General features: G+C 34.8%; 1 protein-coding gene and 1 long non-coding RNA gene across 2 annotated transcripts in view; one reads left to right on the top strand and one right to left on the bottom strand.

Annotated features, from left to right (window-relative positions):
- MIB1 (mindbomb E3 ubiquitin protein ligase 1) overlaps positions 1–14,080 on the top strand; it is a 109,682-nt gene that overhangs the window by 61,797 nt on the left and 33,805 nt on the right. The window lies entirely within an intron of this gene.
- LOC110594796 lies at positions 7,075–9,285 on the bottom strand. Its single transcript, XR_002481465.1, has 3 exons — positions 8,877–9,285; positions 8,377–8,552; positions 7,075–7,238 (listed from the first exon to the last, which is right to left on the bottom strand). It is a non-coding gene; the product is annotated as an uncharacterized LOC110594796 (long non-coding RNA).

The raw sequence follows: 14,080 nt of genomic DNA, 5'->3' as shown, positions 1-14,080 counted from the left end.
AGGATCACTTCAGCCCAGGAGTTCAAGGCTACAGTGAGCTATGATTGTGCCACTACACTCCAGCCTGGGGGACAGAGTGAGACCTGTTCTCTTTAAAAAAAAAGAAAACCAGATATAGCACATTTTTATTTCTAGAACCCAATGAACTTAGGATTTTTGGATAACATATCAAGTACGATTAACAAATTTGCTAACATTTTTCCCTTTCTTATGCATGTTTTACAGCTTATGTAATTTAATTAATCTGTTACCTTGAATTATGACATTTCAGTTTGTTCTTTTGTGACCTTTGTTTTTATGCTGTAGTTACTTCTTTAGTATACTTAACTGTTGACCTTCATGTATAGTCCATTTTAATTGCAATTGATTGCACTTTAGTTAGTATAATTTGTAGCTACTTTTGAATTTTTTTAGAATATATATTTTTTCTAGAGTTAATTATTTGCATCATTGTGAGTATAATCTAATACCACCACAAATATAGTTATTTATTGTGGTTAAAAAATATGGAAAAGTTTCTAAAATTTCCATGTGTACATGTGGAATTTAAGTATTTTTCTACCCCTTGGTTTTCCTGTTAGTTAGCAGTTATACTTTTTTCAGCAATGAATCACACAGTAGAGTTAATACTTACTGGATGTGCTTTTCTAAAAGAAAAAGCAATTTTTCTGGTTTTCAAACATGTTTTTGAAGTTTATATTTCAAAGGTCCAGATCAATATAGATTCTAGGTTTTAAAGCTGATCTTGATGTTTCCTCTACTATGCCAGTAACTGAAATAGAGACATTAAGAGAAAAAAGAGTTTTAAAGCCATTTGTTGTCTTTTAGAATTGTGGAAGAGAATATAAGTTTTTAGTATGAGACACTGTTTTGGTCTTGCTTTATAAAGTTTGAAGCATTTTGAATAATGCTTCACCATGGTTTTATATAGTTTTTTTGTTTTTAAGAAACCTTAACTAAGAACAATGCTGTTTCTGTATTCCAATGTTTGGGATTTATAGTAATATTTCACCTAGAGTTTACCTATATTATCTTTTTAAATATAGATATAATTTTGGACTTAAATCAAGAGGAGAAATTACTTCTGTTGATAAAAATGAAAACTAAATTGCTGTGGATTAGCATTAATCAGCATGTTACCTTGGGTAATTTCTGCGAGGATACTGCATTTTTAACTGTCTTTCAGTTTTTAGAACTCCCTCACAGGCTTGAAAATAAGTTAGTCAGCAGTATTCTCTGCAGAGCTGATGAAAACAATTGATAAGCATTTTGGATGTACTTTGGAGGTATAAAGCTTCTTTAGTGTTACTTTTAAATTTTTCTCTTATAGAAATTGAATGTGAAAAGTAACAGTAAAATATGAGTGAGCCACTTGATTTGTATTGTGTTTTGGTGTTTAATGTTTATCTTATAACTCTGAACATGCTGAGTGGCATATCCAAAAAATAGCTAAAAGTCTACTAAATGATACCTATAGTGTAAATACAAATATATGCTCATGAACCGGGCTCCGTGGCTCAGCCTGTAATCCCGCGCCTTTGGGAGGCTGAGGTGAGAGGATTGCCTGAGCCCGCGGGTTCGAGACCCGCCTGGGCAGCGAGACCTCATCTCTACAATAAATCAAAAAATCAGCCGGGCATGGTAGCGCATGCCTGTAATTCCAGCTACTCAGAAGCGGCCGGGAGCGGCCACACTCCAGTCTGGGCGACAGAGTGAGACTTTAACTCAAAAAAAAAAAAAAATATATATATATATATATATATGCTCATGCATCTACGCTCAAATGCTCTGTGCCTTGTAATACATAAATATACTTAATGTGACTGACTGAGATGTAATTAATATGAGCAAGATGGCCTATTAACCTGAATGAAGCGATAAGATTTTATATATATATATAATATTTAAAAAAAAAAAATATATATATATTTCCTTTTTTCTACATTCTTTTAGGGGTGATTTTCTATATGAATGAATGGTCAGGAGTTGTGGGTATGTGGACATCCGGGGTTTTGATTACTACTTGCCTTCAGTAACCTTCATGCTGAAATGTTTGTGTCTGCTAATTAAAGAGCATTAAATTATCTATAGTTTCATTGCAGTCATTAAGCACATTAGGTGGATGTTGGATTACTTGTCATTTTCTCCTTCCTTCAGTTTTTCTCTGAGAGAGACAGACTTGTATTTTTTCATAAAGGACAAAGAAGACAGTGAGGAGAGTCACAGCATGTTATTATTAGATGAGTTCTTCATTTTATAACTGAGGAAACAAGTATGGAGAGGTGAAAAATTTAATGAGTAAAAAGTGGTGATGCTTAACGTTTTCTCTCTTTTTGAGAATTTAAAACCTTTGGTTGAGGGTCAGAACTAGGTACTTGTTGAAAGTTTCTCCACAAGACATTGTATAGTATCATCTTTTTTACCTTACCTACTAACATAGGTAAATAAAGGTAAAATTAGAGGCTAATTCTATAGAAGATAGCGACTAAACATTTCTAGAGTGTTATTTTATATAATATAGTTTTCTCTAAAATATCTCAGTGGACGTGGTGGCTCATGCCTGTAATTCCAGCACTTTAGGAAGCTGATGCTGGAGGATTGTTCGAGCCCAGGAGTTCGAGATCAGTCTGAGCAATATAGTTAGACCTCATCTCTACAAAGATAAAACATTAGCTGGGTGTGGTAGTGTGTGCCTGTTGGCCTAGCTACTCAGGAGGCTGAGGCGGAGGAACGCTAGAGCCCAGGAGGTGTAGGCTGCAGTAAACCATGATCGTTCCACTGCACTCCAGCCTGGGTGACAGAGTAAGACCCCGACTCAAAAAAAAAAAAAAGATCCATATGTCCTTGTGAACCACTCTCTAGTATTCCATTTCAGGTAGGTTAGGAGACCTTCCCAGATATTTTCTTCCTTTGAAGAAAGTTTTGTTTTGTTATTATGAAGCATAGTCTACATTTTATTACCATTTCTTTTCTGAAGGATAAGAAATTTATTACCAAGAGACTGTATTATGTAAAATTTTTATTTGAAATCTTTAAGTCATCCACAGTTTTTCACAAAGCATAGTAAATTCATGTTAATAAACATCTTTAACCACTCTAGCTCTTCCAAGTAGAATTAACAGTAACAAGTTACTTGCTTTTAACCACAGTCTGAGTAATTTAAATGAGTTGAAATCAGTTGACAGGTCATACTCCTAAATGAAAACGTTGACTGTCCTGTAGTCATCAATGCATAGCTACAGCTGGTTGAAGGGGACCAAATCCATTGAAGAGGTGATTTGGTTCCATTTTACCAGCTCTAGCAAAGCATTGTAGTGCTGCTAATTTGGGATCCAAACCAGTTAAATGATTTTCATTTGTAAATTAAAGTCATGGACCTTTAACAAGTGTTAGAGATTCTCGGATCAGTGCTTTAGTCACTGAATGTAACGTTTTCTATTTTGATGTTAATTTTCTTACTGTTTCCTGCTCTTACAATTCACAAGTCTTTTCCTCTTAACACATTAATACATTAAGGAATTATCAACGCACATCTTTTTTTCAGCATCTTTGCTTAATTCTTTAAAAAAAAACAAACTTGTTCACAACTGAAGTCTTTGCATAATTCTTAAATGTAGACAATAAGCTGTTTCAAAATCAGTAGTATTTAAGGAATTAACAAACCTTGTTCTGTTTCAGAGTAATGTTTTCTATTTATCTCTGGCAGTAAACCAGATCACTTAAGTTGTTAAGCTAATAGGTTGGGAAAGAATAGTGTTAGTCACAACTTTCTACCATCACTGCTTCTTCTAGTATTATAGTTGAGGACTAATAGCAAGTTGTTGGCAGGGGGTGGAGGGTTGTGAGTGGCCTTAAGCAAGTACCTCTGCCCTTTGGTTTATAAATAGATCACACGTGTATTCAGTGTATTGCTTGGACTTGTGTTGAAAGGATGCCTCTACCACGCATGCCAACTTTTCTTTGTTTTTGCTTATGTAGTGTTACTAATCATAGGTTAGTCATTTAACCCTTTTAAAGGCCTGTTTCCTTGACTCAGTTCTCTTTCATTTTGGGTACAGATTGCCTAGTTACTTTTTTGTTATTGATGTGATAATACATTGATTTGTGGTGTTTAGCTACAATCCATTAATTTGAGTATTAAAATCTACCATGCTGGTAATACTTTAAAAATCAGCAGAGTGAATTTTTTGTGTGTGTGTGCAAGGTATGGCATTTTATTCCAATTTTAACCCGAGGTTCAAAAAGGTTTACAGAACCTTAAAGGTCATGTAGCTGCTGGGAGGCAGAACTTTTATTTGCATTCAGGTCATCTGATCTGCAGCAGAGTAAATTTTTGTTATAATGAGGTTTCATTGTTGATTTCAAAATCAGGGGAGGGATGTCTTCTGAAAAATCCTTGCATAAAACAAAGATTTGATGAATTATAGTTTGCCTATAGGGTAAGTGCTGTTAGTGTAATATAAAGTAAAGAAATATTCTGTATAGTTACTATTTTATGCTAAACAGGGAGAAAGCACTAATTCAGGCAATATGGAAACACTTCTTATATTATGTATATTCTGTATCCTTTGGTTGATAAGCATAATACTATTGGTGAAATTAATGTGACTACAATTATTTTCATCATTTATTCTAATAGAAGTGAAACAGGTGTTAAACTGCCTGAACTTAAGTGCTGAAGATAGCAATAACACTGGCTTCTATTTTTACTAGTTATATGGGAGCTGTTTAGCAGATCCAGTTGCTCAAGTGTGCTTTTGGATGGCAGTTCAGTTTCATATACTGGCCATATCGGGGCAAGAAGAGGCCATGAGAAAAAAATAGTACAGCATTTGATAATGTCAGCATCTGTTATCCCTGTCAGGGAGACAGTTGAAATGTTTGAGTTACACCAGTGTCAGCAGATGCCCAGAGTTTAACATGTACTCAGTTAAAAATGAACAGCTGATCTAAGTGATGGATGTGACATTTTAGAGTGATTGGAAATACTCTCAGATATGTTAAGTTAAACTTGTAAGCACCAGAATCAGTATGTAATTTTACTTTTTTAAATGAATAGCCTGTCATTTTATAGTCTAAGGATTATATACTCTTAATATTATACCAAAGAAATTCTTAGTTGCTGGGATGCTTAAGAATTATTAAACAACTTTTTTATACCTATAAAACAACCAATATCATTGTTCATTATAAAACACAAATACAGTAATATTCTTTGAGTAGTTTTATAAAATAACCTACTTTTGAGACATATATTTTTAGTTTTTGGTACTTAGAATATATAGAGGTTAATTGACCAAATGGATCATGAAGCATTGTTTTGTAAATGATTAGAAGAGCTATGCTTCAGTGAGTTAAGCTTTGAATATTTCTTTTTTGAATATGTAGAATTTTAAAATTATGGAATTTTTATAATTTCCAGTAAACATCCAATAACATATATGCTACCATATGTAATAGACTTATTCTCTCATTCTTTATAATCTGTTGATAAAATATCATCTTTCTATTAAGTTGTTTTATTAAACAGAAAATTAACTGTAGTTAAGCTTATAGTTGTTTCTACTCAATTTCTGATGTAAAAAATTTTAAATATGCCTTTTTATGTGTGTAAATGTTTCAGTTGAAATAATACTGTTATTGAGACTTGATTACAGTATATGAATACTAGCATTTCTTTTTTTCTAACTTTGTCGTATATTGGCTTAAAACAGGTACTGCTTATAAATGTTGCTAAGTGCTTTATTATTTGTAATTTTTTATAAGTACTGTACAAATTGCGTAAAGCACAAAAAGTATTTTGATATCTAACATGCTAAGACAGTGAATCTATCATGTTTATAAAATCTGAGTTGTAATTGCAAAGTACTAATAAAAATGATTATTCTGTCTGTATATATTGACTTGACTGTAGTGTTTTCATTTTACATGCTGCCTTTGGAAAAAGCAAATTCAAAGATAATACAGATAATAAATTAATTTCTTTTAAATATTTGACAGTCTGTTACCAATATACCCAATATGTTGACTTGCAGCTGTAGCCCAGAATTTTGTCATTTTTCATACTTAACTCTTATGTCTTAATTTTAAGTACTAATTTTATGTTTAAAGTGGAAATTGGGATAAGACATGATAACCTTGAGAGGGACAAGGGTCTTTTTTTTTTCACAGTAGCCTCTTGCTTAATAGATGGTACTTGAATTATGACTATGTCAGTAGCTGTCAAAAAAAGAAAACCTAAAACAACAAAGCTTTTGGGTCAAAAATTTCTCTAATATGAATAGATTATGAATTTATCAAAATGTGAAGAAATATCTGTTACTATGTGAATTAAGCCAGCTTTTGTTGTATCTTATTTTTCTTAGCAATCAGCCCTACTGATGTGATACACTTAAATTAAAATCACATTATAGAGATAGAAAATAGATCATGTGTATTTCTCATTCTTTTGTGCTTGTAGTACTATTTTCCCTTTTGTAGTCAAATTTTAATCATGTGAATGCTTTAAAAATGTAAGATGTGTGTTTTAAGTTGAAATGATTTGAAAGAAATTTTGTGTTAATTTGAAATCTACTTCAGTGGAACTTCTGTTCTTTCACAGAATAAAAGCCTTAGGGATATTTAATTTCCATCCATTCCTAGTAGGTACATTTTTTTGATGTTAGTATTGCCAAAGGTCATCTGTTACTAGGTTAATTTACCATATAAAGGTTATCACGAAGAAAGAAGCAAGAGCTTCTTTTAGGTGTAGTTTAGTTCCTTCTTGGTGGTTTATTGCCTACCAAAAATACATACTTCTTTACATTCCATAGCATTGTATGTTCATATGGGTACATAAAGAAGTATGTACTCTGAGTAGGTATTACTAATGTCAGCTGTAAAAAACATGAAATATTTTATTTTCCCATTTGTTAGTAAAACATCCAGCTGATCAGCGTAGAGCAATGGCAGACCATTTATAGAGACTAATTTATCAAGGACTGAACTTTATAACAAGTTTACCTGAAGCATGGCATTAATGCCATTTATGGTTCCTTTTTCTTGGTGGACATAGACATTTCTAAACACTTTACCAGTTATTTGTTGAACTTTGTCGTGGTTTGGTTCTTTTTGCAAGACAGTCATAGAATCAGTGGAGTGTTACAGAGTGTATTTCAGAATTTGGTAAGGTGAGTCTAGTGTTTCTTTATAGTCATCACAGCAAATTTCTTCTTGTTTTTGTAGCTTGCTTCTAGATCCTACAATTAGATAGTAATTATTAATTCAGTTCATATTCTTTTTACAAACTAGATATCTTATTCAAAACTTCAGTAATTAACCAATTAATATTTCTGGCAGTGACTCTAAAGTTGAAACAAGGAGAAAAATCAGGATGTCTATGAGTGCACGGAATTTTTAAAGACGGTAAATTTTTGTCAGTTTTTTTGTAAGGTCACAGATGAGAACTTATGACCATTTGAGAATTTATTTGTTGTTCATCTGTTTTTATTAGTTCCTTACCTGAATTTTGCCCTTTCGTGCTTTGTTTGGGTTGAGTAAAAATTCAAATAGATGTAGAAATACCTGATTTTGGTGAGGTTAGTTGTTTCGATTCTTTAATTCTTTTTAGTATAAAGGATAACTACCAGAACAATCAACTTTTTAAAAGTATCATTTAAAAGACCGAAAGATTTTAGCTATGAGCACCTGGGTTTTAGCTCAATCATTTAGCGTGAAAAGAAAGTATAGTTGTTGAGTAGCCTTGAATTATTATGGTATTAAAAAGTTAAATGAAAACCTCAAGAAATTTTCAGATTTGACAAAGGAGAAAAGAAATGTAGGGCTAGTAGAATTCCTGCAGCCTGTGATAAAAGCCGGTGCAGCTCATAGAGAGCAAATCAGGATGTAGCGATAGGTTGCCAGTGCTAAGGCAGCTTTAGCCGTGCAGTGTTAGAGTCACACCATGCACATTCTGATTTACTTCTGTAGCCAGTGAATAGCATTACAAATTATTTTGTGAGCTACCAAGTTTCTTGGTTGACTAAACCTTGAAATAGACAGTTAATGGTTTTTAAAAGATAGCATACTTTGGAAGCAGGATGTGATTTGTTAAGGATGCAAAAATCATCATTTAATCTGAAACAATAAAGACTAAATCTTTAGTAATGTAAATGACAGTAATGTATTTGTTCATTTTTTAGATCAAGAGTTATCTGCCATGACATTTAAACAACATTCCTTTTTTACACCACATAAGCTCTCAACTTGAATTGTGAAATTAGGTTATGCCTAGATAGACTTGAATTTTAATAATAACATATATTGCGTCAATAACAGGTAAGCATGCAGAGAGTCATAAGAATTTTTAAAAGTACAGGCCTTGTGGTGCTCTGTTACCTGTGAGCTTAGTGTCATGCAGCATCTGCAGCAGGAAGAAAGGTAATGACCTAGAGAGTCACATCAGCAGCAGCCATCTCATCTTGATTGTTCGTTCCCTCTATTTGCTGATTCAGCACTTCTTTTCATGAGCCGGGTAAAGGAAGGGGGATGTATCAGTGAACACAGAATCTCACCTTTTAAGATAAATTTGGAAAACAGACGAGCAAACAAAGAACAAATAAGCTTTTCTCCCTCCCTCCCTTTTCCCTTAAAATAAAACTCTACCATAAAATTGAATCAATGTTGGCCCTTTGATTTGGAATGTCACATACCGGTATTGTACAGATATGTGGTGAAAGTTTAGCAACTGATTTCGGTTGCTACAACAATCAAGAAAATGAACCTAGTTTGTTAAATAAAATGCTTCAGAAGAGGGGAAAAGTTGCAGAGGAAGTTAATTGTATAATCTATAAAAGACAAAAAAAAAAATCCAAACACACCTTACTGTAAACATTCACCCTTTCTTTGCCCACCAGAATACATTGGGTTCTTCTGACTTCTCAGGAAATATTCTGCATCTTTCTTGTTTGAGTTTCTTTTGGTTTTTAGTTTCCAGGAATAAATGGTAGATCTGTAGTGAAGCTACCTTGTCATATCCAGAGGTCAAGTCTGCAAGCGAGGTCAGGGCTTCCACATGGTCACTACAGAAGCAACTTATATTCTTCCTTCAGTGACAGAGGCTAAACTGTTACAGCTTTATAGGCAGCTAAGCATTTGAAACATGCCCTCCCAGGCAAACAGGCTCTCTTGTGCCTCTCTCTTCCCTGACCATATTTAGTCAACCATAGCAAAAAATAGTCTCTTAGCTGTCGATTGTCGATCCAAAAGCTGAGGAAGCCTCAATCTTGCTTTCTGCCTATTGATTATTCCTCCTGCGGTTCAAACACGGCCTTGCCATTTGTCCTGCCCTTTTTTTTTTGTTAAGCACTGCCAAATAAAGCGGTCTCTCATGTTTCCACTTACATTTCCCAGATTTTCACTGAGCTTGCGCTGAGACTAGGAAAGCCTGATGCACTGTCACTATACTTAGAATCACTGCAGAGAAAAAAGGAGAGAGGAAAAAAATTACCCTGGCTAGTAACAAGGCAATCTTTAGACAGATATGGAACAAGTCAAGTCACTTTGCTGCCAAAATACATTTTATAGCCTGATTTTTTTGTTGGTAAAAAATGTTATGGATGGTGATATGTTACATAGCTAAAGGCCTAAAGGGACTTTATAGGGTTATTTTAGATCTAGTTGTTGCTATAAGTGCTTTTTAAATGTATTGAGTAGTGTTTGAATGAAAAATATATAGAAACTATAAGTAGAACCTATTATTGATGATGGAGAGAGATCACAAGAAAGAAGTGTATAAATGAAATCTTGGAAGTGCTACTTAAAACTTTTAATTCAATGTCAATTTTAGTTAATTTTTTTATTTCTTAGGTAGAAAACAAGGTCCAGAATGCCTTTGAGTAATTAACTGCTCTTGTATTGAAACTAAATATACAGGTAGAAGTATTCAAATGTATTTTATTATGTTCAAATGTGTAGTGTTTTTTTCACCTCCCTTCTCATGACTCTCTAGTTTTCTGAAATACTCTTAGGTATGATCACTGTATACTTTACCACATACTGAGATAGTCATTAACCTGTCTATAACTTTGCTACATAGGGCATGTCTAGAGGAAGAAGAATTTTGTTCTACCTTTTAACAGCATATTAATAATACATTTTGATATTGAAATTTATTTTTTAACAAAGAAGAAATAGTAAAACATCAAATTCAACAAACCTGTGGAAATATAATTTAAAATCTCACAAACCTAAAAATGCTCAAGATTGACCGGGCTCCATGGCTCAGCCGGTAATCCCAGCACTTTGGGAGACTGAGGCGAGTGGGTTGCCTGAGCCCGTAGGTTCGAGACCCACCCGGACAACTTGGCAAGACCTTGTCTCTACAATAAATCAAAAACTAGCTGGGTGTAGTAGCGTGCCCCTGTAGTTTCGGCTACTTGGAAGGCTGAGGCGGAAGGATCGCCGGAGCACAGCATGTTGAGGCTGTGGTGGCCAGGAGCGTGCTACTGCACTCTAGTCTGGGCAACAGAGTGAGATTCCAACTCAAAAAAATAAAAATTGCCCAAGATAAACCAACTGTATCTTATTCTTAATTCAGATATATCCTCTTAAGTACTGATTTAGTTAAGAATCAAGAAAAGCCTTTATCAGTTCTTTAAGATCCTTCTCCTACAAGGGAAGTTTGTCTTTGACATTCTTTTTGTTTTTAGCATGTAGTACCCCCAGTTTAATTATTTTGAATGACTGTTTTAAAACAGTGACACAAGGAATGCTTCTGTAGCTATTTGGTAATTTTAAAGAGCCACCTTTCCTAGATATTGAAATGATTCTATATCTATTGTGAGATGACATATCTCAGAATGTAAAATAGTAAATTTTCAGTTTTTAAAATTGCTTCATTTTTGTTAACCATTTTGTAGCAGTGAAAGTATTAATTAATTAATTAACTAATTATATATTTTGAGTTGGAGTCTCACTCCATTGCCTAGGCTGGAGTGCAGTGGCACACTCACGGCCTCCAGCGTTGACCTGCTTTGCTCTAGCAGTCCTTCTTCCTCAGCCTTCCGAGAAGCCGGAACTGCAGGCACGCGCTACCACACCCAGCTGATTTTTGCTTTAGTGTAGAGACGGGGGTCTTGCTAAGTTGCCCAGGCTGGTCTCGAACCCGCAGCCTCAGGCAATTCACTCGCCTCGGCCTTCCAAAGTGCTGGGATTACAGGCTGAGCCACCGAGCCCTGTCTATTTATTTATTTATATAGTAAGCACCTGTATAACATAACTTATTATATGCCAGGCACTCTCTTAAGCCCTTTATAAATATTGATTCATTGAGTTTTCATAACAACCTTATGAGGTAGGATTTGTGATTCTTCTCATGTTTTACAGATGAGGAAACTGAGGCGTAGAAGTTAAGTAATCTGCTCAAGTCACTAGCCATTCTGGCTAGAGTCAGAATTTGAACTCAGATAATTTAGCTTCAGAATAGGCACCCTTTCCCACTATACCACCCTGCTGCTCTGGATTGTGATAATGAAATGAGTTAAAGAATTACTACTCTTAGGGACTCAACTACATACCAAAAATAAAATAAGTTGCTAATGTCCTTGCCTTAGTGTATTCAGAAAGATGCTTGTTCATTTGATTTTTTGTTTCTTTATTCCTTCCATCCAATAAAACTGAGCTTCTTATACTACATACGTAAAGCATACCTTTTTGAACAAAGTGTGTTCAAATTACATAGTAACCTGCTTTTAGCATGCCCAAGATAACTTCTACTTTCTATTGATCAACTTTCTTAATAAGTTCCTATGTGAATTCTGGACTAACCCTCTTCACCTGTTATTTGAGGTATTATTCATTAATTTAGCAAGCATTTATTGAACATCTAATATGTGCTACAGTGCTATTCTAATGTTGTTTTACTTTAAGTAATACTAATATGTAAAGCCTCCACAATTTAGCTACTAGGGTTTGTTTGGGAAAATGTTGCCTGCCTCTGAAAAAAAAGTTGCAAAGCATGGCAGGTCCTAAAAACTGACCTGGTGCCATTTCAATACTACATACCAACGTAGACAGCTGCTTGTCCTCCCTACTTCTTAGAACTCATTTGTTCATCATTCAGCAAACGTTTGAGTACTATCATGTGCCAGGGATTATGCTAGGCACCATTATTAGTTGTTCCGGAACTTAATGCTTCTTTGGCAGTGTTCACAAATGCCTGCTTAACTGGTAGTAAGATCTTATCTTTAAAACATCCATGTCCTTAACATCTTGGAAAACAACCAGATAAAGACTTATTGAACATTAGGGAAATTATCTCCAGATCTGATATACTGTGCTCCACAGGTGAGATTTGTTGGCTTAATAAAATTATTGGTTTATTGCACTAGTAACACCCTTATTCCAGTAATTCTGCGGACTTCAGTACTTGCAGTTTAACAGTCGCCTTAATTAACTCAGGTGCTACAAGGACTAGCCTAAAGCTGAGCTTCATGGTTATATTGTGTTCCTAAAATGGCCTGCCCTGTGGAAAAAAGGAGACAGGTTGCTCTGAACTGTTGTTGACATGCAAGTTAGGGGACCAGAGACTGTTTTGCTTAACTTTCTCTTAGGTCACATTGCAGGCTGGTCCCAAGATGGCCTCTTTTCTTGAGGCCTTGTATTTATTTTTTTTAATTTTTTTGTGGGGGTTGGCAATTTCTCATTAAAATGAGAGGGTTATAGGTCTCCATTAAAATTAATCCAGCCCTAATCTCCAACTAATTCCAAATAATATACAAAGATACTTCACCCTTAAGAAGGTGGAGCATCTGTGTATAGTCACCATCTTCCAAAGAGCACAGTTTAAAAGTACATAAAAGATAATAACTATACAATGGAGAAACTGACAAACACTATTTTAGCTAGGTAATCAAGGTTAACAACTAGAATGTTAAGGTATGTTGATAGTATGTACTGTTGGTATGATGTGATGAAATGGCACCCTATCTCTGTGACTTTCCTTCCAAGAACCCATAACCCTAGTGTAATAATGAGAAAAACACCAAATTCCAACTGAGGAACATTCTACAAAATATCTGACTAGTACTCCACAGAACTGTCAGATTCATCAAAAACAGGGAAAAACCTGGGAAACTGCCATAGCCAAAGGGAGCCTAAGGACACATGACAACTAAATGTAATATATTCTGGAGCAGAAAAAGAACATGAAATAAAATGAAGGGAATCTCAAGAATGGACTTTAGTTTATGACAGTGTATCAATATTGGTTTATTAAGTTTCTTGTAACAAATGTACCATACTAATGTAAAATGTTAATAATAGGGATGTGGGTTATATGGGAACTCCCTGTACTATCTTAGCTATTTTCTGTAAATTTAAAAATGTTCTAAAAAGTTTATTCAAAAACAACAAAAATTGGCCGGGCTTGGTGGCTCAGCCTGTAATCCCACGCTTTGGGAGACCGAGGTGAGTGGACTGCCTGAGCCTGCGGGTTCGAGACCCACCTGGGCAACTTGGCGAGACCTCATCTCTACAATAAACCAAAAAAATTAGCCGGGCGTGGTAGTGCGCGCCTGTAGTTCCAGCTACTTGGAAGGCTGAGGCGGAAGGATCACCGGAGCCCAGCAGGTTGAGGCTGCAATGGCCGGGAGTGTGCCACTGCACTCCAGTCTGAGTGAAAGAGTGAGACTCCAACTCAAAAAATAAACAAACAAAAAAACCCAAAAATTAATCCATCCACCCATGGCTAATTAACAGTTGACCCTTGCATTAATTTTGATTTAGAACTATCTGCAGTGTTTCTCTTTATAAGTTAGTAAGTTGAGTTGATTTTGCAGTAATTGATTTCAACAAGATGCTAAGTTTAGTCTCATGTTCCTTTAAAAGTATATTAAGACAGGAAAGTATATTTTAGAATAATTTTTATCAAGACCAGTCTTACGGTTAGATTTGTGAGGGGGTGTTATAGAGGATAGATTTGGAAGGGTAGTGGTTGGAAGTGTCCAGAGGAAAGATAATGATGACCTAGCTGAAAAATGTTAGGGAGCAGGGGGAAGAATAATTTTAGTTTTAAAAGGGAGAATCAATAGAAAAAATTGAA

Source organism: Carlito syrichta, unplaced genomic scaffold, assembly GCF_000164805.1.
Source record: "Carlito syrichta isolate Samal-C Ts95f unplaced genomic scaffold, Tarsius_syrichta-2.0.1 Scaffold138500, whole genome shotgun sequence".
NCBI lineage: Eukaryota > Metazoa > Chordata > Mammalia > Primates > Tarsiidae > Carlito > Carlito syrichta.
The sequence above is the reverse complement of the archived record's forward strand: the minus strand, read 5'-3'. Positions and strand labels throughout refer to the sequence as shown.